Here is a 21,286-nt window from a genome sequence, read left to right as displayed (position 1 = left end):
TCCATTTTGGCATTCTATTTTCAATCTCCATGGCTAAATCAGTGCTAAAAACTTTTATAAAATCTGCCTAGCAATATAATTTATGATTAGACCTGAGGGGTGGAGGCTAACTCAGCAGTGTATTTCTCATAAACAACTGCTTAGAGTTGTGAGTTGAAAAGGCAATTTCTCTGGCACACAAGCAATGTAGGACATTTTCAAAGCCTAGACAAACCAAGACAATACAAAAAAAAATCAAAGGAGGGAATATTTCATGCTCTGACTTGTAATTTTAATTGTTTTGAGTTTTTTGTTGTTCTCACATGCCAAGTTAGCAGCAAAAGCTTGTGTTCTTTTGTCTACGTTTTGAGGATCTTGTGTAATGCGTCTAAATCCAAGTTCCTGAAAAGAAATGCTTACTTTTGGACTGTCTAAACTCTTTCAGGAACATAATCTTCTTTCTTCCCTTTCTTCTCTTAAGTAGATTAAACCCAAATGCAGTCAGATGCTTCTTAAATTGTAAAAAATGTCTGAATGTGCTCCTCCCTAAAAACTGTTCTGGAGAATGGATTGAACAGGTTAAATTCAGCTTCTTTGGTATTGACTGTAAACTCTTACACTACTTTCAAATCTATATTCAGTATTGTTAGATTAGGTTTATATCCTCTTTTGTCAGTAACAAGTGCCATAATTTTCTCCATGAAGAATAGGAATACTTTGTTGACTGATTGACCTGGACCTTTCTCAAGTAAAGAGCTTATGTGGCCTTCCCTCTCTGACCTCCAGTTTTGTCAATGAAGTATCTTGCTGGGGGGTTATTTCCTTAGAATTTCAATATTTGAATCAGCCTTCTGGGCATATGGTTTAGAATATGGTAGGACTTCCAAACTACCCAGGAAATACTTTTCACCATAGCAACACCTTGTCATGACAAAATGCATCTGCTAATGAATGATTACTGCTGAAAATAAATGGCAGTTGAATGGAATAGATCATTGCCATGTGGAACTAGAACCATGTGACAAACACATCTGAAATCTCTGTTTTGTCCAAGCAGGCAGTGAAATATCTACTATCAATCTTGAATTGAAGTATTTTTTTTCTCTTCACCTTAATTCTCCATCTAGCACTTTCAAAGGTCTTCATTTATTTCTCAGCTCACATCAACACAGTGGAGTTTTAGGTTGAAAATAATGGGGAAACTTAGTTCAGATGTTTTACAAGCAAATTCTGAGTTTTGTCTCAAATGGATTTTTATTGTGTGTTTCACAACTGAGTTTACTTGCACAGTCTGCAATTTAATCAAGCCTAATCTTTCCCTAGCATCCACAGGAACTGCCAGTGATACAAACATTGGGAATTCTAATTGTATATACAGTGCTACCTAGATTCTTTCATCTCTCTCAGAGAAATTCTTTCCTCTCTGTTATCTGGAAATCAAATTACTGAAGCTAGTATTCCCTCTTCCTGAAGGGAAAAAAGAAAATGTTGTTGGGTTTTTTTTAATACAAATTTATTAATAGACTTACTATTTGGTGGAAGCTGAGTCTTGTTGCTTTCTTTACTGTGTGTCCTTATAGACTTCTTATGACTGTACTTTATTTTTCTATATGATATACACTTGCCATAGTTTTTAAACTAAGTATTTATTGCAGTTGGAATGTTTAAATGCAATTGTTAACACTGATTATTTAAAACTCTGAGAGGACACATTTTGTGTTCAGGATTCATATACCCAGCTGAGCGGTGTAAAGGTGTTTTCAATTAAGCATGTAATGTTAAAAGCACTCAGCACTGGACAGTCTAGAAAAAAAAATGGAGTTTCTTAAAAAAATATCTTCCACTTTCCAGGAGCCCAGAGAAGCCTCCATCAGAGGCCTTCCGTCACTAATCCTGTGTTGGAAAGTCATATCTGATGTTCTTATGTTCTGATTCTGCTGTTCAGAAGCATCCTGCAATAAAATCAATATATTGAAGATAAGAAAAACGGGCTGGAAAGAAGTATATTGCTGGAACTAGATGAGTAAACCAACTGAAAGTTTGTTCTTTGAGAGCTTACTTGGACAGTGTGTGCATATTTAGGTTTTTTTTCATGTGCATGTGTAACTGTAGTTCTGACTGTTGAGCTCCCATGAGGAAATGAGCTCTGAGACAGAACTTGGAGGATAGTCATGGTAGATGAGGTCAGGAAGAGAGTTCAGGCCAAAAAAGCCCTGAATTCAGCACAAGAATGTGATGCAATAATCTTTGATTCTTGCTGCAGACTGCTCAGTGTGTGGTGGGGCTTTTGTTGCTTTTCCCTTTTTTCCCCGAGTGCACAAATCTAGTCTGTCAGCTGTTGTGATGAATGGTGCTGGTCTGTAGCTGGGGCGTGGTGTGGCAAGCCCTTCCCCAGTTCAGGATGCTGCACGCTGCTGATCTGGGATGCAGACCCTTCTCTGCCCAGGACTGTGGGGCGGGGAGAGGACACAGCCAGATTTGTCTGTGCAGTAAGGATTGACCTGCAGGGAATCATTTGGAAAGCTAAATTGTGCACATCTTTCTGCATGCTCAGAATGATCAGCAGCTTCATGATTACTATTAGCATCCTTGCTCCAAGACCATGAAAAAAAGCTGTTCTCAAAAGGTCTCTCTGAAACCTCGAGGGGTCTTGCCTAGCACTGTCCAACAGGTATCTGGGGGACCACAGGCTTCTTGTGTGACTCACTCTGGTCACAGCAGCCCACCTGCTTAGTGTCAGAGCTAAACAAAGGTTGGGCTGTTCAGTGCAGGGGCAGAAGTGCTCCTCCTTAGGCCACTTGCTGCAGTAATTTTCAAACAGAAGTGTTCCAGCTGGGAACTGGATCTCCCAATCCCTTTTCTGAGGTGGGTTTAAGTGCTTATTTATTTATTTTAACTGCAGGGGGATTGCCAGGATTTGGTGTTGTGGTGGAGTCAGCAGGCTGTTAGGTATGAAAAATAGAAATACGATTTTTCTGGAGTGTATTGTTTGAGTGCAGTTGTAATGTGGGTAAAGGAGGAAGAATTTTTAATGAAAACAGAAGAATTATTTTCTAATTTTAATCTTGTAGTGGGTGAGCTGTCCCTGGATGCAATTGGACCAGTGTGACTGAATTACAGAAAAATAAGTGACTTATAAAACTATATTGTTTTCCATAGATATGAGCTAAACAAAATTGGGTAATATACTGCACACCAGCCTGTGAGTCACTTGAAGCATTGCTAAAGTGAAATAATTCCAGCATGTGACTTAACTTGTGACTGTGAATGAAGAAATAGCAATAGTTTTGATATGTTATCTGGAAGGAGCTTCTTTTTCCAGGGAATGCTTTTTTTTCCCCAGTCAGTGGGGTGATTTAAGCAATCACAGTTAAAAAAAAAAAGTTACAGTTATGACACATTGTAACTTTCGTAAAAATGTCCTTGGTGAAGGCCTTTATCTGAAAGGAAGGAGGAGGCCTTGCTTTCCTCCCCCTTGCTCTCTGGGGTGTGGTCCTGCCACCTTCCTATTGCCAGATTGGGGTGCTTTTCATCTTCACTAGCAGCCAGTTCATTGAGAAAATGCCTGTATGCTTCCTTCCTGGTTTTCTTTCCTACTCTTCTCTTCTGGATTAACTTTTTGCTGGGTTGTCAGATTCAGTCACCTCATGGAGGAATCCAGTGGCTTCCAGAACAGTAAAAGGAAGGAGGAAACTGTGTCAGGGAATGGGAAGGAAAGGATCATGTTTGGTCTCCAAGGAGTCCCTGGTAGGCTGGCTCCGCTGTATCATCTAATTCCGCTCTTCACAACATGTGTGTGGACATTGTAAAGTAGTGATTCAGATGCAGAACAGGGGACCTTCAAGAATGCTGTCATGCAGAGTTTTAAAGTGTAAGGAAATGCCGGACTTGAGGGTACTTGCACAAAATAAATTCTGTACACTTCTAGGTGCTTTTTATCTGTTACTGTTAACTATCCCTGAGTAATTTTTTTGGGGTGCCTCCTGGAGAGATGTTACCTGTTTCTTCATTAGTGAACTCTGTCTCACTGATCCAGACTCTCTCCATCTTCTTCCAGCTCACATCATTCCTTCACCTTTCACCCAGTCTCCAGATATGTGTGGTTGTTGTTATTTTTTGTGTGTGTGCTTGGTGGGTTGCTTTTTGAGGTTTAGTTTTAAAAATTCTTTCACGGTTTCCTTCTAAAGCAGTCTCCAGCATGGCCCTTCGCATAGCTCAGTAACTGTCAGGAGAGGGAAAAGCATGCTCTGAATTGAGCTTTGATTTCAGCTCTGGTCTGACATGGTCCACAGCTGATTGAAATCACATGTTGTCCCCCAGGGAGGGTGTCTGCTAGTCTGGTCCAGGCTCCAGCTTGACAGAAAAGCATGCAAAGTGAGGATTCCGACTATGGAGGTTCTAGTCACTGGGCAAATTTACGAAAGGCCTCCAGCTGCCAAATCAGGGTAGATGTGCACCCTCAGTGTCATGGAACATCTGATGGAGTAGAAGATTTTATCTACTCTCACAAAGCTTTCTTTCTTGAAGAAAAGGTCACCACAAGCTTTTAATAATGAGAAACCTATCTTCATTTTCTAGGACTGAAACTTGTGCAAAAAAATTCAGCCTCAGGCAGGCATCTGGTGTGGAAAGTTTCAGCCCAAACTGCTATTTTGGCAAAATTGTAACCAATGAAAATACATTTTAAGAGTGGAAAGTGTTGAACAATCTCTCTGCTAAGGCAGAACTTATATTTTGGTGGATAAAGGGAACCTGTGATGGAGTTTGAGGCTGAGCTGCAACAACTTTAATTCCATTTTCCTGTAAGGGGATGACCTTACCCAACTTGAAATTCTCCATCAAACATCTGTGTCAATTGAACATTTTTCTAGCACTTACATAGTTACTTTATGCAGCCTTAGCTGTTACCAGAGAGAATGTGGAGAAGCTCTAGGCTAACATAACTAGAACTTGGGGAGAAAATAACCTTGGACTATGATGGCATAAAAAGGTGTTCTTACAGGTTCCTGCAGCACACTGCAAATGTTGACAGGAAGACAAGCAGTAGATTTTGTTATGGGATCTAGTTTTATAATTAGTTCTGCACCATTTTGAACATCACCTGGGCTGGAAGTTACTGCAAACCCCCTTGGGTGTCTTGCATATGCATCCCAGAGGAGGTGTTCGAGAAACACAGCAACTGCCCTGCACATCCTGTTTTGATTTGTTTGATTTATTGTCCTATAATTTATAGACTGGCCATCTGAAGGGCATGAATCTCAGGTTTGACTGATTGCACTGTAAAAGAAAGCTCTTTTCAGTTCACCCTGAAATTCTTACCACATTTCTGTCCAGCTATTGAAGCTTGCCCCAGCCACAGCTGCTTTCACAGCCCTTGCTGAAACTTGAAACTGAAAGAAAGGCAGAGAAAATCTTTATACAGATTTTTTAATGGTAACCCTACACAGATTTTTTTTCTGTTCCATTATATTTTCCTATGGCTCTATTCAGTGCTGCAGTTGTTTTTACAACTGCCCATATAGGCTTCTGTTTCGTGTTTAAGGTCAAGATTGTTTGTTGGACAAAATGTTAATCTATGAAGGGTTTATGGACTGTGATCCAGAACTCTGTTTCTAGGATTGTTGCTTTATGACTTCAGTCAATGTCATATCTACTCTTTCATATGAATTAATGCTCCTTGTGTCCTCCCTCCTGTTGCATTTTTAAGACCTCTGGCCATTGTTGCTGTCCTCTGATCACTCTTGCTATCTCTACCTATTTCTGAAATGTTAAGCAAAAAGCTAAATGCTTTGAATGTGCATGTAATCATTGCTTTCTGTGTTTTAGTAAAGTACTAACACATCTCTGAATTGGAATATTTTAGTTTTGCTTTTATCCCCTTGTCATTCTTTTGACTCCTACCCATTTTACATTCACTTCCTTTTCTATAGTACTGCTAGCTATTCTTCATTCTGTATTTATATACTTCCCTTTCTTGCTACTTGTCCTCATTGAATGTTGTCTTTTTTGGTTTCATGCTAGTTATATGTATTATGTTGTATGTATGCATATTTTATGTTATGCCAAATATCTTTAGGAAATACTTGAATTCTGCTATGTCCAGATTCCTGGATCCTTCAATTGTTTTTAAAAATTAAAATTAATTCACCATTCCCTTTCTGATGGAGAAAATGGAACAGTTTTGATGTAGGGTTCTTTCTGATGCCATCCCCCTGTCAGACCCTCCCTTCCCACTCCATACCCACCTCCTTCTTTTTTTTTCCATGGCCAGAAACATTCCAGATCTCTCTTGTCTGCAATTCTCTGGACATCTGAGCACATACATGCATTCTTGAGATATAGCAAAAGATTATCTCCTTCTCATGTACTAACTGAGAAAGCTGCATTGCTGCTTGAAAGTGCATCAGTATCTTATTAGCCCTTTTCCTTTTCCTCAGTTAATCTCATTGGTGTTGGTTAATTCATAGCCCTTGATATACACCAAGGCTTCAAGTTCATTGTGTTTATGATATGCAATTACTCTAGGCAGATCCAATTACTGACTTCTATTTCAATAGATTGAATTCCTCTACATGAATGCCTCTTGAATTTCTCTGCTAAATATCATGTCTGTATACAGTGAAAGGTTGTTAGGGTTACCTTTGATTTAATTGGTTCTAGTGTGGTCTGGATTTTTTACTGTCTTTTCCACATGCAGTTTTGGAAAACGCCTGATTGTATTTTCTGATGGCTGCTTGGTGCGCTTAGTATAAACTATTGTCTGAACTCACAATGTGGCACATCATGAACATTTTTTCTAACATAGGTAGTCTTCTAGTGTTGGCAGCATATGTGATCAATGTGAATATATTGTAAACATGGATCTGAATTTTAAAGAGGAAAAGCAAGCAACCCTGCTTTCTGGAGAGGGCTGGTGCTCAGCCTTGTTGGGCTCAAAACATGGAAGTCAGGATGTGTTAGATGTGTCAGATATGCATTCATTCTCAACTATGTTTCTCCATTACCTGTTTTCTTTAAGAAGCTGTTTCCCAGTGATTTCATGTTGTGTGTTTATTCTTCTGAATTCTAAAAGGTCACTCATCATTTCAAGGGCTCTCTCAGATGATTAGCAATCAGAGTCTCACTTCCTGAATACCAGCCAATCTAAGTGAAAACATAGTAACTAAGTCTCTGTATTATTTTGTTTCCAAGAGTACACTTGTAGATGTGTGTTTAGTGTCCAAAGAAGCTTTTATTCCTGTGGTAAAATAGCAAGGCAAGCCTCATGGAAATGATGAGATCATAAACTGTTGGCAATTAAGTTAGCATTTTTAAATTATACTGAACATTTACAATATCCTGTGAAATCTTTCTCTGCAGGAGAAAAAAACCCGAAAGCATGCAAACTTATTTACTGTTTCAAAAGCTTTGCTGTAGTTGAGATATGTCTACAGACTTAATGTTCTGTATTACTTTCTTCTGGGAACTGAATTCAGACAATGTCACTAACCAGAGGGATTTGTGTCTTAATATTCTGGTGCATACATGAAAGCATTTTACCAGCTCAGAGATCAGTATCATTGTCTGTATTTGTTTTGTGCTTTAAGCCACAATTTTAACTAGGAGCTAAATAATATTATGCATTAATATCTATACATCTGCAAAATTTATCTAACAGTTCTTTTCAAAGTAAAACAAAATACACATCCCCATCACTTCACCTTAGAGGACATTCCTGAATTTTTTTGTTGGAAAAAAATGGCCCTTAATTTCTTGCGTTCATGGCAGGGGGAAAAATGAATGGGATGTATTCTCCTTTTTCTCTTTGTCTAGTTTTTACAGAGCATCAGTTTGACAGCATCCATAGCAGTTTATGTGTACTGTAATAGCAGTCTTTCCCTGTGAAACTGTGGTGGTGCATGACTTTGAATTAATTTACATACATTTTGGTATTGTCAGACTTAAAAATCTGCTCTACGCTAATGCTAATTTTATCAAGTTAAATATGAAATTTAAACTATGTTCTTTGTATGCTACCTCACTTAAACAGCCAAGGTATAGTACATTCTTAAAATCACATGCTTTTCAAAAATGCTCAGTATCTCCACTTTTTCACTATTAATGCAAATACTTATGTATACCAAGACAGGGAGGGAAAATAAGGCAAACTGAGGTTTTCTCTGTTAATTGTTTATGTCCTTCATTTGTCTTATAAAGGAATTGCTTGTTCATGAGTGGTAAGTGTATGTATGTACACTGCCAACAAACCTAAATGAATGTTGTTGTTTTTTTTCTCTGCTGTCTTAGAAAGCAAATGAGGGAATGGACAAGTCAACTTTTTTTCTTCAGTGCTGTGGTGCTAGACACTTGTTATTGAATGGTTTCAAAATAAGCTTAAGGTAATCACAGTTTTCTGATCAATGTTAGTATTTGTTCATCATAATCTTCAGGACATGACTCTGCAGAGTGAAGGGAAACTTTTGTTAATCTTAGCAGCTGCATAGAATTCTTGAAAGCTGTGATCCCTCAGTTAGAATACTTTCAATGGTAGCTTACCCTTAGGAAACTGGATTATCTGAAATATAATGAAAAATTATGTGAAAAATGGATGATGTGCCCAGATTTAGTATAACTCAAGTTGTCTTCAGCAGCAAAGTTCTGTGCATTTTTTCATAGCATTTTCAGGAGATAAAATATAGTTTAAATTGCACAGAGGGATCACTGCCTGCTTGAAGACCCTTCTTGGTCTTCTGCTCCAGAAGAAATAGTGTTTAACTCTTTGGGGTTTAGCGTGTCATTCTAAAGGAACAATCCATTAAAAGGTTAGACTTACTTCCATAATCTCGTGTTCTTAATGTGTTTAAGGGAATTGCTTACAGGAGTTCCTGTAGGAACTCTGTAGGAACTCTGTAGGAATAGGTTTCCTGTTTCTTGGTCCTAGTTCAGTATGGGTTGATTTTTTTGCCCTCCAGCACTACATTCTTCAATATTGAAATGTTACTGCTGTTTGATAACTTTGTCTTTTATATTAAACTTAGTTTTATAAATTTCCCAAGAGTTTCCAAAGTTTGAACAATGATTGACCATTCTTTTGCACACATTTAAATTGCCTGCCATTCTTTTACAGCTTCTTACAAAATTCAGTATCGCTTTTCCTATGTAATCATTCAACACTGGTATTGTAAGACTTCTGGTAATGTCACTTTTTGTACAGGTGAGTGTTGAAAAGCATCTGTAAGGTGCAGGGACTCCTTCTTGCGTCAGACCTTTCCCAGGCCAGTCCGGCCGTTTTTGCTCCGGTGCTGTCAAGAAGTGGTGGTGCTGCTGAGATGACCTGCTGGGTTTTCCTGGGGAATGGCACAGAGGTCTGAGTTGACTGCCATGCTCTTGGAGTATGAACGAGCTATCAGTCTCCACACAGGTGCTGTGGAATGTCCAACATTCCTATTGTTTCTCTTCATATTTTCCACACTGTTGTTGTCTCTGATTACAGTAATACTGCATTGACCTTCTCTTATGCATGCAGCTTTCCTGTACAGGTTATTATAACAGCCTGTGTTTTTATTTCCATAGTGTGCTTTGTTCCACCATGCTCTTCCTCTCACCAGCTGGTTCCTATTTGTTTATTTTCTTTTTAACTGTATTTGCATAAAGACATGGATGTTTTACTGCTACTCTGCTTCCTCACCAGCTTGCAACTGCTCCAGATTTATTTTTAGTATTTCACCTTATCTCTTCCTTGCATTTGCTTGTGGTTTAAGCACTTTCTGCTTATTGTTTCTTTTTATAGCTTCCTGTGAAAAAAAAAAAAAAAAAAAGCCTTAAACAAAACTACAAGTTTGAAAACAAGGAAGAGGATTGTTTTGCTGGGTATGACTGTGACCAGCATGCTAATTTTACATTTCAGACACACACATCTTATCTAACCTAGCCTGTCCTGTTTTGTTTGTTTGTTTGTTTGTTTACAAACCAACCAGCTAGACCATTTCTATATAATCTTCTTATAACAGGTCATAAAACAGCAAAATCTAGTACACAGAGGTTTTTCCACTTTAGGGAAAGGAGCTATGTGCATTCTTTTTCTTTCAGCATACTTTATTGCAGTTTCAACTGTGTTTTTAAGCCCTCTTGCATACAAGACAGTGTCTGTGGAATACAGAGAGTTGGGGTATGCACATACTGCAAACAGTATTTGACTCCAGTGCAAAACTATTGTACAGTTTCTACAGTGTTTTATTTGCCATACCATACTAAGAAAGAAAAATAAAAAACTATTAGTTTGCCATCTAGTACCTTCTGCTTTCTGTGTTCCCTTTCCCTAAATAGGATAGCAGATTTTGATTGAAGTAAAAAAGGAACAAAGTAGTTCTTTCCTTTCTTGGGTAAAACTTGCACAGTAAACAAATGTGTGAATGTTCCTGAAGCCAATGATGTACACCTTGAACACAGAGGAGCACAACTGCCACCTGTTGTGGCATCTCCTGTCCCAATCTGTGTATGTCTCCTTCAGTCCAGAGAAAATAGAATTTTCTGTGGATTTTGGTGAAAGATAAGCAACTTTTTCTTCTGCTCTATCCAGAATTACTCAAGCAGCATCTTAAAATAATGCTGCAAAACAGTCATCACCTGCAGGGCAGATGACACCAGCAATGAAGGCAGTGGTGATGGCTTCACCATGAATGCCTGATGCATGCTGAGGTTTTCCAAACACAAGAGTGAGCACATGATGTGGATCTCGGCCCTACAAGGGCAGAACCTGCAAGGGCACAGAGCACAAATTGCAGCTGTGAGAAGACAGCCTGCTGCCAAGAGGCTGCTGCAGCACTGCTGACAGCTCTGACCTGGCTGTGCACATGTACCAACTGGCCTTTGGGCACATCCCCAGGACCATCTGCTTGAAGAGCCTCTCTCTCCTGTCTTACAACAAAGCCTTCTTTCTAGGAGAGCTACTGAGGAATCTAGTTTTTGCAACAGCAATTATGTCATCTCAAGCAAATTGGTATTTTCACAGCTCAATTCAGATGAGTTCATTACCCAAATGGTGAGTGAGTCAGTCCAGTTAAATGTTTTGTTCTGGCTTTGCTGCAAATAAACCAGGCTGCACCAAAAAGCTTTGAGAGCTTCTTTTCTGTTATTCCTGCCCTCATGACAGCTCAGGGAAAAAGTAATTAGAAAAGACAGGATTCAAATGCTTCACTGAACCTGTTTGGGTTTTGGTTTTTACCTTGGTAAGTTCTGGTTTACCTAGAGAAGTAAATGCAGTCTACACCAGCGAGTATATTCTTGGAATTTATCCTATGCAAAATGCCAAATAGATCTGTCAGCTCTTACTCTAGATAATAAATTAATTTTTTTAAGATAAGCAATATTCCAAGAGAAACAATCCCTTACTTTTTCTGAAGATGAGTCTGAACCCAGATTAACGAGTTTTATTTCCAGTTTCCTCTGGAATTGTATTCTCTGATAAAGATGAAAAAGGGAGGGTGTTGTGGCATTTAGGCACAATGGATGGCAAACTGATGATCTACAAGTGTTGTCAACGCCATTCATCCAATAGTGCTAGGAGACTGTCAGGGTACTGGGTGTACAGTGAAGCTGTTTTGTTTCCTGCTTGATTTATTCAGTGGATTGTGCAATTTGTTACAGTTTATGCTTTTTTCTTAAGGCTTTGAGATTATAATTTTTGGAGTTTAACTTTTATAGAAGTATTTCTGCTGGTTAAATAAAATAAGAATTTTTATGTCCTTAATCTTTTATCTGTCAAAATAGATCTCCTGATTCAACTTCTGTTCAGTAAGAATGTAAATTTTTTAAGGATAGAATGTTTCCAAGCTTTTTGTACTAAATATATATACACATATACACAAAACTGCAACTGTGTTAGATAGCAGATTTTACCCATTGTCAGAGATCTGGAGCTTAATAATGGTAGCAGTCATTGGAAAACATTTTAATACGTTAGGCAGTGTTTCACTAGGAAAAAACTCTATCCCCCATCCACAAAACTGTTTTACAGATTATAATGTTGCTCTTTCTACTTGCATGTTTTTATTCTCTCTGTATTAAAGTAGTCCATTTTTTATTAATTTTATTTTTTTCCTCTCCTTGATGCATTGGACATCTCATAACTCTGTTGCTCAAAAGTCAGAGAACATTGTGTTTTTAAAATCCAAACAAACCAAAAACCGGAGAAAATATGGTTTGTTCAGTATATTCTGCTTTAGGCTGAAATGGTTTTGCTTATTTGATTACATTAGCTGAAGTTCTAATTCTGCAATCTTAACATAGCCAAATAGAGAAAGACTGGCTCTTTTGTCACCTGAGATAAATGTGCAATGTTTGTCCCAAATCAGAGTCATGGTACAAAATTCTGAGTAAAATTCTGATAAGTTCAAGTACATGTCTAGTCCGAATGACCATAATTTTTTTCCGCTTTATACATTGTATTAATCATTTATTCAAATTAATTAATTTTGCCTCTGGTGAAATGAATTGGTTTTTAGGAGAGCATTTATTAGGAAACAAAAGATAAAATTTTTGATTTGCAATCATATATTTTAAAGAACCAATTAAAGCTAGTAATAGTCAATATCAATGTACAGAATGCAAGAGTGCAGTGTTTAGAATTGGTTTGAAACAGCAGCTTCCAGGATGGACAGTTAATGAAACTGTTTCTTGTACTGTACTTTTAACTTTGGCATGGAATTCTATACTTGCATAGAACTTGAAATGAATAAGTAGATCTAATAGATAATCTTACATTTAAAGATAATTTCCGGAATTCAGTTAAATGTTTGAAACTTATAGAGCAGAGAGATTTCCATAAAGCTTTTAGTGTGCAGGAAATTTTTTCTTAGTAATTTTGTCTATTCCTTGGGAGATCTTCAGATATGCATTTTGATTCATTTGCATTTCCCAATGGGAAAGACATAATCAAGAACTTTCCACCTTTTGGCTACAGTGCAATCAGATGTTACCCTCCCAACTAGTCTGTAGACTGTATTTGCTTTCAAAAGGATTAATGTCACTGAGAACTGAAAGAAGATAACCAATCCAATATGGTGAAAGGTGGTCTGTCATGAAGTTAAGTCCACTCCCTACAGCCTAGTGGGACCTGTGAATATCTGTATCTTCATCCTCTTCAATGAGGTATACATTTGGGAAATCATCCACTACAGATGTTACGAGTGAGTTTATGTTCCTCCAAGCACAAGTGGAGAAGGTTAGTCATACAGGGAAGTTTGTTTCTTTACAGGTGAACTTCTTTGCAGCTATTGTGATATGTTGCTGTGGTAATTGCCTGTTTCAGCAGCAGATACTGTAGGAAAAAAACTGCAGTTTGATGCCTAAACCATTTCTCAGTGCGCAGAAAATCAAAGTCACTAATGGAGATCTGACCATGTCAACAGTCCTCCTCTGTGGAGAAGGAAAGGTGATTTGCATGTGGTGTGTTAGGGCTAGAGATTCAAAGTGACACAGAAATAGCTGGAGTTTGTGTTTGAAGGATGACAATAAAAGTGTTTGGCACAGTGCAAGACACTGCAGAGTATATTAAATCCCCAAAGTTTTAGGGTTTCTAGCAGCAGCATTTGGGTTCAGTTCACAGTATTGCTACAGGCTTCATTATATAAGTGAGGAACATCTCATCCAGAGGGCTGTGATGGTTATTTATGCTTTCTTCCTTTTGTTTTGCCTATGTATTTATATGGCAGTAAGGTGGATCATTACCAGACCTATATGCATATCCCCACACAGTTGTAGTTTGCACCATTTAATGCAACCACGTGACATCAAAGACAGAGGCATGGCAGCATTTCTGGAGAAAGTGAAGCTGAGAAAGGTGCACTTTTCCTCCCTCCTCTAACCCTTTTCAGTTTCTGCAAACATTCATTAATTTTTGTGGTTGTATACATTTTAAGGACAGAAAAGGAGTGTTAGCATTATCTAGTCTACCAAGTCAAGCTGATTAAAACAAGTCAGAATTTTGCACATGGCTCAACTTGTAAAAGTATCTCTAATCTTGGCTTTAGAATTAAATCCAGTTGCTAAAATTAATAATCTGTTTATTTTTGCTTCTTGTTCTGAAATGGGGTTTCCAGAATTTCAGCTATTAGTCTAGATTTTTTCAAGCTTTTTGCAGTGAGCTTCCATTTTAGAGTTCTCAACACAGCATTCCTGTAATTATTGATGAATTAAATATACAGTATTGAAAATACCTCATTTCAGTTCTTCGCTTTGGCCACAGTCAAGAGGTTAATTAATAATGACTATAGGTCTCATTTAGTTGATGTGCACAGAAATATGCCCAGTGTCTCAGTATTTTGCCTTTTCCTGTATGAATGGTTTTTAGTGCAATCTTTTCAAGTCTGCTGTTATATATGGTGCCCAGATACTTCAGACATCCTTGTCAGTACGGAAGCGTGGCAGCTCTGATCCATCACAGCCCATTTCACTTACTTGAGCCACTGCTGGTTCTTGTCAGTTCAAGTACAATGAAAAGTCACATTAAAGGTGTTCCTGTAAGGTACACACATTTTGTGCATTACTATGCTGACCTGCTTGTCTGTGTTGATTGTTTTTGAAGAATATTTCACTTTCAGCTTGAATTAAGAGGAACAAGAATGATTACATTTGTTTTGTGACAAGATAGGTTCTCCATCTCATCAGTCACTGCTATCGTGGCAGGTAGTTTGCTTGCGCTGTGTGTTTTGACTCCAAAGTGAAAAGATCCTGCTGTGCCAAAAGTGTGTAGTTTCCTTACTGTGGGAGTGTTACACGTCATGCACCTGGGGAGCAGTCAATACCTGGTGTTCTTCCGGCTGGCAGCAATCTGGAAGGACTGACGTAGGAGATTGTTTGCTGTGAGTAACAGTGCAAACACCTCTGGGTCCTTCCTTCTTGCAAAGGTCAGTCCTTGTGTCTACAGTCTTAGATCTCATCTCAGCAGAATGACCCACCCAACTGTTCAGGCAGGCTGGGGAGCCATAATCTTTGTGGCTGCTCTGCTGACAGAGCTACAAATGCAAAAGGAGATACTGCAGCGGTTTCCTTTGGGGAATTAACTGAAGTGGTGTTTCCTTCATTCAAGGAACCAAGGCTGTTTGCAGGGCTGTCTGCTTTATCTAAGGGCAAACGAAGAGCTCATGAATATGGTATTCTGTATTCGCCTGACTTCAATAGGCACGTCCCAAAGGTGCCTTTCTCTTAAGCTTGTTTGTCAAAAAGAGCTTCTTTTCCTGCCAGTGTGAAAGACTGTTCCTTCCGAACAATCCTCACATCTTTGATCTACTGTGTTTGTGAGGCTTTTCCTGAGCTAGTACTGTCTTTTTAGTAAGCCATTCCCTAGAGTTTGCTGAGAAGTGTCACAACTGAGTCATTCTTTCCTTTCCTGCTTGTTTTTCTCACTAGCATCGTATTAAACAATAACCAGTGTATTAGTATAATAAATATCTTAGTACAATATTAATAAATTATTATAAGAGTAGTTCCAAATATGTCACAATGAACTCATGGGAGTGAGTTGTTTTTTACAATAAGCACAGATTCCGTATGGTTTTGGTCTGATGCTCTAGTTTATGCACACATTATTAACTATTTAAATAGCCGTAGTCTGGCCTCCTTTTAAAGTAAAAATCCTAAGTGTAAAAATAGCAAGGATTTGCTACCAAATAATAGTAGTTCCTTCCCTCTGACTTCCCATTTTTCTCCTAATGTCCCATTTTTTTTCTGATAAGAAGTAATTACAACACAATGAATATTTGAGTATGCTTGCATATATGATAATGTAGGTAATCAGTGAAAGGGCGCCTCAAATGAGGTTTTTGAAGATTGAGACTTCAGTGACCTGCTGAGGAATCAAACTAGGAAAGGAGAGTCGTGATTCTGCTCCCAGCTGGTAAATTCCTGAGCAGTTAGACTATCAGTAATTGTAGCCAAGATTGCTCCCTTAGTGATGATTTTTGATATGATGTGTAATTTTCTCCTGAGAAGCAACAATAGAAATACCACACATTAGCTTTTCTTAACATTGTAGGTTTAATAAATTTTGGAATTACAAAAGATCCCAAGTAAATTTTCAAAACACAACATAATGGCTGCAGATTTAAGGAATTTTGTAAGTCAATAAATACGGAGCAATGGAACAAATCTCCAGCTTGAGAGTTTGTGCTTCAGAGGCAATGCTGGAAATCTGAGTTAATTTGATCTCCTCTTAGTGGGGGGGCAATAAGCAAAGTTTTGTCTGGATGAGGGAAGAGTGAAATGAATTCTGTGCTTAAACCTCCCCTGCAGTTGGTCTGAAAATTTGGAACTTTCATTCTTCTAGTGATTTTTCAGTGATGTATTGGCCCCATTAAAGTCAGTGGGAGTTTTGCCATGGCTTTTAATGAGGTCAGAAAAAGAATAGTGCATTTCAACCACTTTTTTTCTTTTTAAAGTTGGAAAGAAGCTTTATATTTGTTTCTTTTACAGTGATGTATTCTAGAAACAAATCCACCTGTAATTAAATGGCATATTCCATAGCATTTGCAAGATGGAATGGAATAAACATCATGTCCTGCTTCAGGAAATCAACAGTCACTGTCATAATTATTTTCTTTTGTTTTATACATTTATTTTTCACTTGGTGTACATAATATTTGGGCATATGAGGTATAGCTCTAATTTAAATTTTACATCTACATTCCTTTGGTAGAGAGAGACTGAAGTAAACAGGGTAATTCAAAGGAAAGACAAGGAAATAGGGTTTTGATTAGGAGACTTCAGTGAGTTTTGACTATTTTGAAAAATATTTTCATTTTCCATTTCATATCTTACATTGTGCCAGCAGGAACAAGACATGATGCATCTTAAGTCTACATTCTTTCCATTACCAGTGAAATTAATCTGTTTAGTCTGATGTGTTTTCAACCACCTGTCACAATAATGCACTCATTAATATGCCTGCACTTTTATAATGGTTAAATATTCAGAAGATGTGCAAATATTCATTCTTTAATTTACAAGTGAAGACTAATCAAAACTTTCCTCTTTGTTTGTCAACTACAGAACTGTTCTGGAATGTTGTTTAGGTTGGCAATAATTTGATAAAACTTCATAGGTGAGTGGAGAATCCTTTGCTTATTCTCAGCTATTTGTCTGAAGCTGTGCAACCACTTCAGCTTTAAAGCACCTTCTTCATTTTGTTATCTGACACTGAATATTTTTTATCGCTTTGAAATGTGTTACATTTAGAAAACAAAACAAAGACACAATAAAGTGTCATTCCCACTTCTTGGTCCAGGTGCTTCCTGTGGTGAGTATGCAGTGCTTATCAGAAACCAGTGCCAGCAGAGCTCCTTGTGGTCTGCAGAGAGCCTACACCAAATCATTTGAGACAACTGGTCTTTTCTGAAATAATAATTATTGTCGCTGTTCTCTTGTGACAAGGGAGTGTGATGAATGTACTTCTTACATTTGCAATTCACCTCTAAGTGTGTGGGGTAAAAATGCAGAGGTGCACCTTTTTGTCTCCTGACAAATCCTGCTAGGTGTCTGCTCTGCTGCTTTGAAGACTGCAGGGAAGCTGGCAGAAACCTGCCATTCCCTTCTGAGCAGCAGTTCCTGTAAGAATGCTGAGAGGATCGAGTGGGAGGAGAAGTTTATTTACCAACATTTATCACTTACGCATAAAATGAACAATCTCTAGTGCTCATACCACATTGTCCTAAGTGCAGTCCCTCTTACCTCAGTGGTTTGATGGCTGTCTCGCTCTGCCAGGCAGGGTGAGCTCACAATTAAATAGTTTGCTTGTCCAATAACACCTAAGGATGGAAGCTTTTTGAAGTGGGAGCTCATGTCAACCTGGGTGGGAGTGAGCTTGAGGTAATTAAGTTGTATTGTGTGATCCTCTTTCTATTTGTTTTAAATAGTAGTCAACATCAACACAAATAGGAGCCACTTCCACACTCATAGTTCAGAGCATATTCTGAGAGTTTATATCTGTTAATGAACAACATTCCAGAGAAAACAGAACCCAGGCTTCCAAGATTTGCACATTTTGGGTTATGAGATGCTCAAGCTCGTGTATGGTAAACAAGATTTAGAAACTCCTCCATATAGTTGTACTTTGGACCCCAACAAACTTTAGAAGAAAATGTCTAACTGTGCTTGGATTTATTTTATAAACCAGGGTGGCTTCAGCAGTCTGTGTGGCCTTCCATTCAGCTGTTTGCTTAAGCCAAGCCAAAAGCCACTTATCTAAAGATGATTTATTCTCACTCTTGAGCTGACAGAACCGGGCTGGAAAGGGTGAAAGCTGAATTGTAGTCTAAGCCTCTGACTTCAGTCAGATCATAAGGTGAGCATGAAGGACTGTCCATAACATTGTTCTACAAGGTACTTGTCGTTTTCCTGTACACTGCTTGTCAGACACATTTTTAAAATAAACAGCCATGGCATATGATTGACTGAGATTTGAACTTTGCAGCTGTTCCTATCTGCCTGGTATGCCAAAGCAAAGCTCTGCAGCTCAACATCTTCAAAATCAAAACCTCGATTTGGGTGAGCTTCTCACTTTCTGTTTTTGTCAGTGTAAGTAAAATGTAGGTAATTTTGTTTCTTTACCTAGTTCAGAAAAATAGATGTTGTTTATATATTTCAAACAAAGACGTATTGTATAGTAAAAGGGAAAGTATGACTGGAGGCAGCGTATCTGGTTGTCAAAATTTAATCTGGAGAGAAATAAAGTTTTAGCAATGTTTTAAGTTGGCTTGATTTGTTAGATTAAAGCAAGCAAAATAATTTTGTATTTGAGAACAGTTATTCTATTTGGATGCCTTGAGGATCTGATGTTCTTGCTGACATCTTTTCACTGTGTTAGACTTCACTTAATGCAGAGCGTGACTATGAGCATGGTTCTGGTGGCCAAGGTAAATGAGGCTGAAGGTTTAGTTTTGACCCATTCAGGAGCCTGTTCTGTCCAGACAAGGAATGTGGGTTACATAGTGGGTCAGAACAGCCCTGCCAAGACCCTCGTGCTGCTATGGTGTGTGGCTCAAGTGGGCAGTGTGGTGCAGGGCTGTTTCCCAGCATGGATAGCCTCCTTCCACATCAGCGTGATCAAATGCAGTAGTAAAAATAGGGGGAGGCCCAAATGACTAAAGGGTGAGGCTACTTCCTGTAATCTGCTTCTTCAGCAAGAATTGCTTTGAACGAGTTAATACCGAAAGGGTTAAAGAACCATTGTGTGTTTTGAATTTGGATTGTCAGAGCAAATATTTTGACAGTCGGTCAGAAGTGGAGGCTGAGTGGCGTGCTGTGAAGAACATACGGTTCTGTCATGGAAAAAACTTGTTGAGGGATGGGAAACTGAGAGGAAGAATAAACAGCTAGTTTTCAGCCTTGCAAGGGCCTGGTTTGAGTTTCTGCTGAGCAAAAATGGAGGGGAAAAAAGCAGGGGTGACCAGAGTGAAGCTTCATGAAGCACAGTTATTTAGCACAGCCTGTAGTGTGAGAGGCTTCCATGTATAGCACAGACATGTTGTTGGAGCCAAATGAGAGATGGTTAAGTTCATTGAGAAAGCCAGAGGGGGTAGGAGGTTGTTGGAAGGAGAACGGGAAAGAGGTTATTGGGAGGAAAAGGTGAACTATGTAAATGTGACTGAGCTGGAACTTGTCTTCAGTACTTCATCTGCAAGCTTTCCTTCCTAAGTCTCAGAAAGAAATACCTCTGCCCCTCCTCTGTGCTTGCCATCCTGCTTTGTATGTTTTTGTCTGTCTGACAAAAAGGACTTGCAGATGAGTAGTACTCTCCTTTCAGCGCGTCTCTAGTGCAAGAAAAAGCTTATGCATCCGTTCACCCATGGATCAGGGTACATTGCTATGTGTATTGGCTCTTGGTATGTTTTGCACCAGAATAAAGTACTCATTACTAGGGAAAGCCAAATTGTACAGGTTTTATTCAAAACCAAAGTATTTTCAATTTAATTGTAGTTCTCAATGGCATCTACTAGTACACCTTTAGATGCTGCGAAGTTTCCCTTAGTTGCACAACAGAGAAGTGGACACCTGAGATTTGACATGATCTCCATATCAGCTTTAAACAGGCTGTTTTGTTCAAGCAGTGACTTTTCTGGAGATATTGTCTTAAAATTTTGCTGCAGTTTATTGTGCTTACATTTCAGATGCCATGATTTGGTCTTTTATTCTAGTATAGCTTCCCATATTTGTTATCAGTGACATATTTTTATGGCCAGTGTGCACCTACAATTTCCACCTCCCTAAGTAAATATGAACTTTGTTTTCATCTGTGTTCAATAAATGATGTTTTATATCCAGCAGTACAGAGTCAACAGTAGCGGCCATTATGGGGGTTCAGCTCTTATGTCCCTTCCATCTCACTGAAAATCCTGGAATTACAAAGACGAGGACTTCATATAGGTGCCATTTTTGCAGAAAAATACAGATTTTAGAGCTTTTTCGGAGCATCTTTTAAAAAAATAAGAACATTTTTGATTAAATTCTCTTCAGTCATGGAGATGACATCAGAAGAATGTAAGTTTTTAGTGGACATTTCCTACATTCCAATCATTATTTAAAGTGGAAATACTGAGCAAATTAACTTTCTTTGGCAGGCTGACACTTCAGCTTTCTGTTATTACAAAGGGTGTATTCAAGTCATTAGTATGTCAGTATGCTTGAAAACTTATTGCTCTCCCCCCACCAAAATGGAAAATTAGCAGAACTGTTTTCTCACTATGTCTGAAAGCCCTTTTTGAAGGCAATGACATAACACCAAACTACAGTAGACAAGTTCTGTTGTTGGCACATCAGTTTTAAGCCTCTTATATCAAAGGAATCTGTAGATCTAGATAATTCACTACAACTAGTATGGGGGTAGTAGAGATGGCAGATGAAATCTTGCGCATGATTCTCTGTGTATGATATAGAAGGTAGTAGAAATTTCTGGATGAAGTTTTGAATGTGTGAAGTTGCATGTGTATGTTTCATTTTACATTCAGTGGGACTGATATTCAACCACTTGACTCAGAACTCCTAAGAAATTAAATACCAACACCATGACAAACCTAAAAAAAATGTTGGGGATGGCTGTTTTTCTGGCATCTGATGACTGCAGCAGCACAGCAAGGAGGTCCAGATCTGGTTCTTTTCTCCTGCCTCCTGTTCAATGTCAGTCTTTGGGGTTTAGTGAGGAAAACTTGGGAGGGCTAAATTCTCATCATGGAGGGGGTAACATGAGGGCATTTCCTGCTCCCACCCTTGCTTTCAGGCTAAACTGTTTCAGTTCAAGAGCAGAGGCGTGTGCGATGACCTGTTTGTTATTTTGAGG

General features: G+C 38.5%; 1 protein-coding gene across 5 annotated transcripts in view; it reads left to right on the top strand.

The window, feature by feature from the left end:
• Positions 1-21,286, top strand: part of LHFPL2 (LHFPL tetraspan subfamily member 2) — a 114,634-nt gene that overhangs the window by 75,661 nt on the left and 17,687 nt on the right. Inside the window, exon 3 of one of the 5 annotated variants that reach the window (XM_079330210.1) lies at positions 9,173-9,233. The exons of 3 other annotated variants lie outside the window; for them this stretch is intronic. The gene's annotated coding sequence lies outside the window, so the exon portion shown is untranslated. Of the gene's footprint in view, positions 1-9,172; positions 9,234-17,967; positions 18,296-21,286 lie in introns of those variants that run through there. One more of the 5 variants, XM_079330214.1, reaches the window with a different exon arrangement.

Source organism: Erithacus rubecula, assembly GCF_903797595.1.
Source record: "Erithacus rubecula genome assembly, chromosome: Z".
Taxonomy (NCBI): Eukaryota; Metazoa; Chordata; class Aves; order Passeriformes; family Muscicapidae; genus Erithacus; species Erithacus rubecula.
The sequence above is the reverse complement of the archived record's forward strand: the minus strand, read 5'-3'. Positions and strand labels throughout refer to the sequence as shown.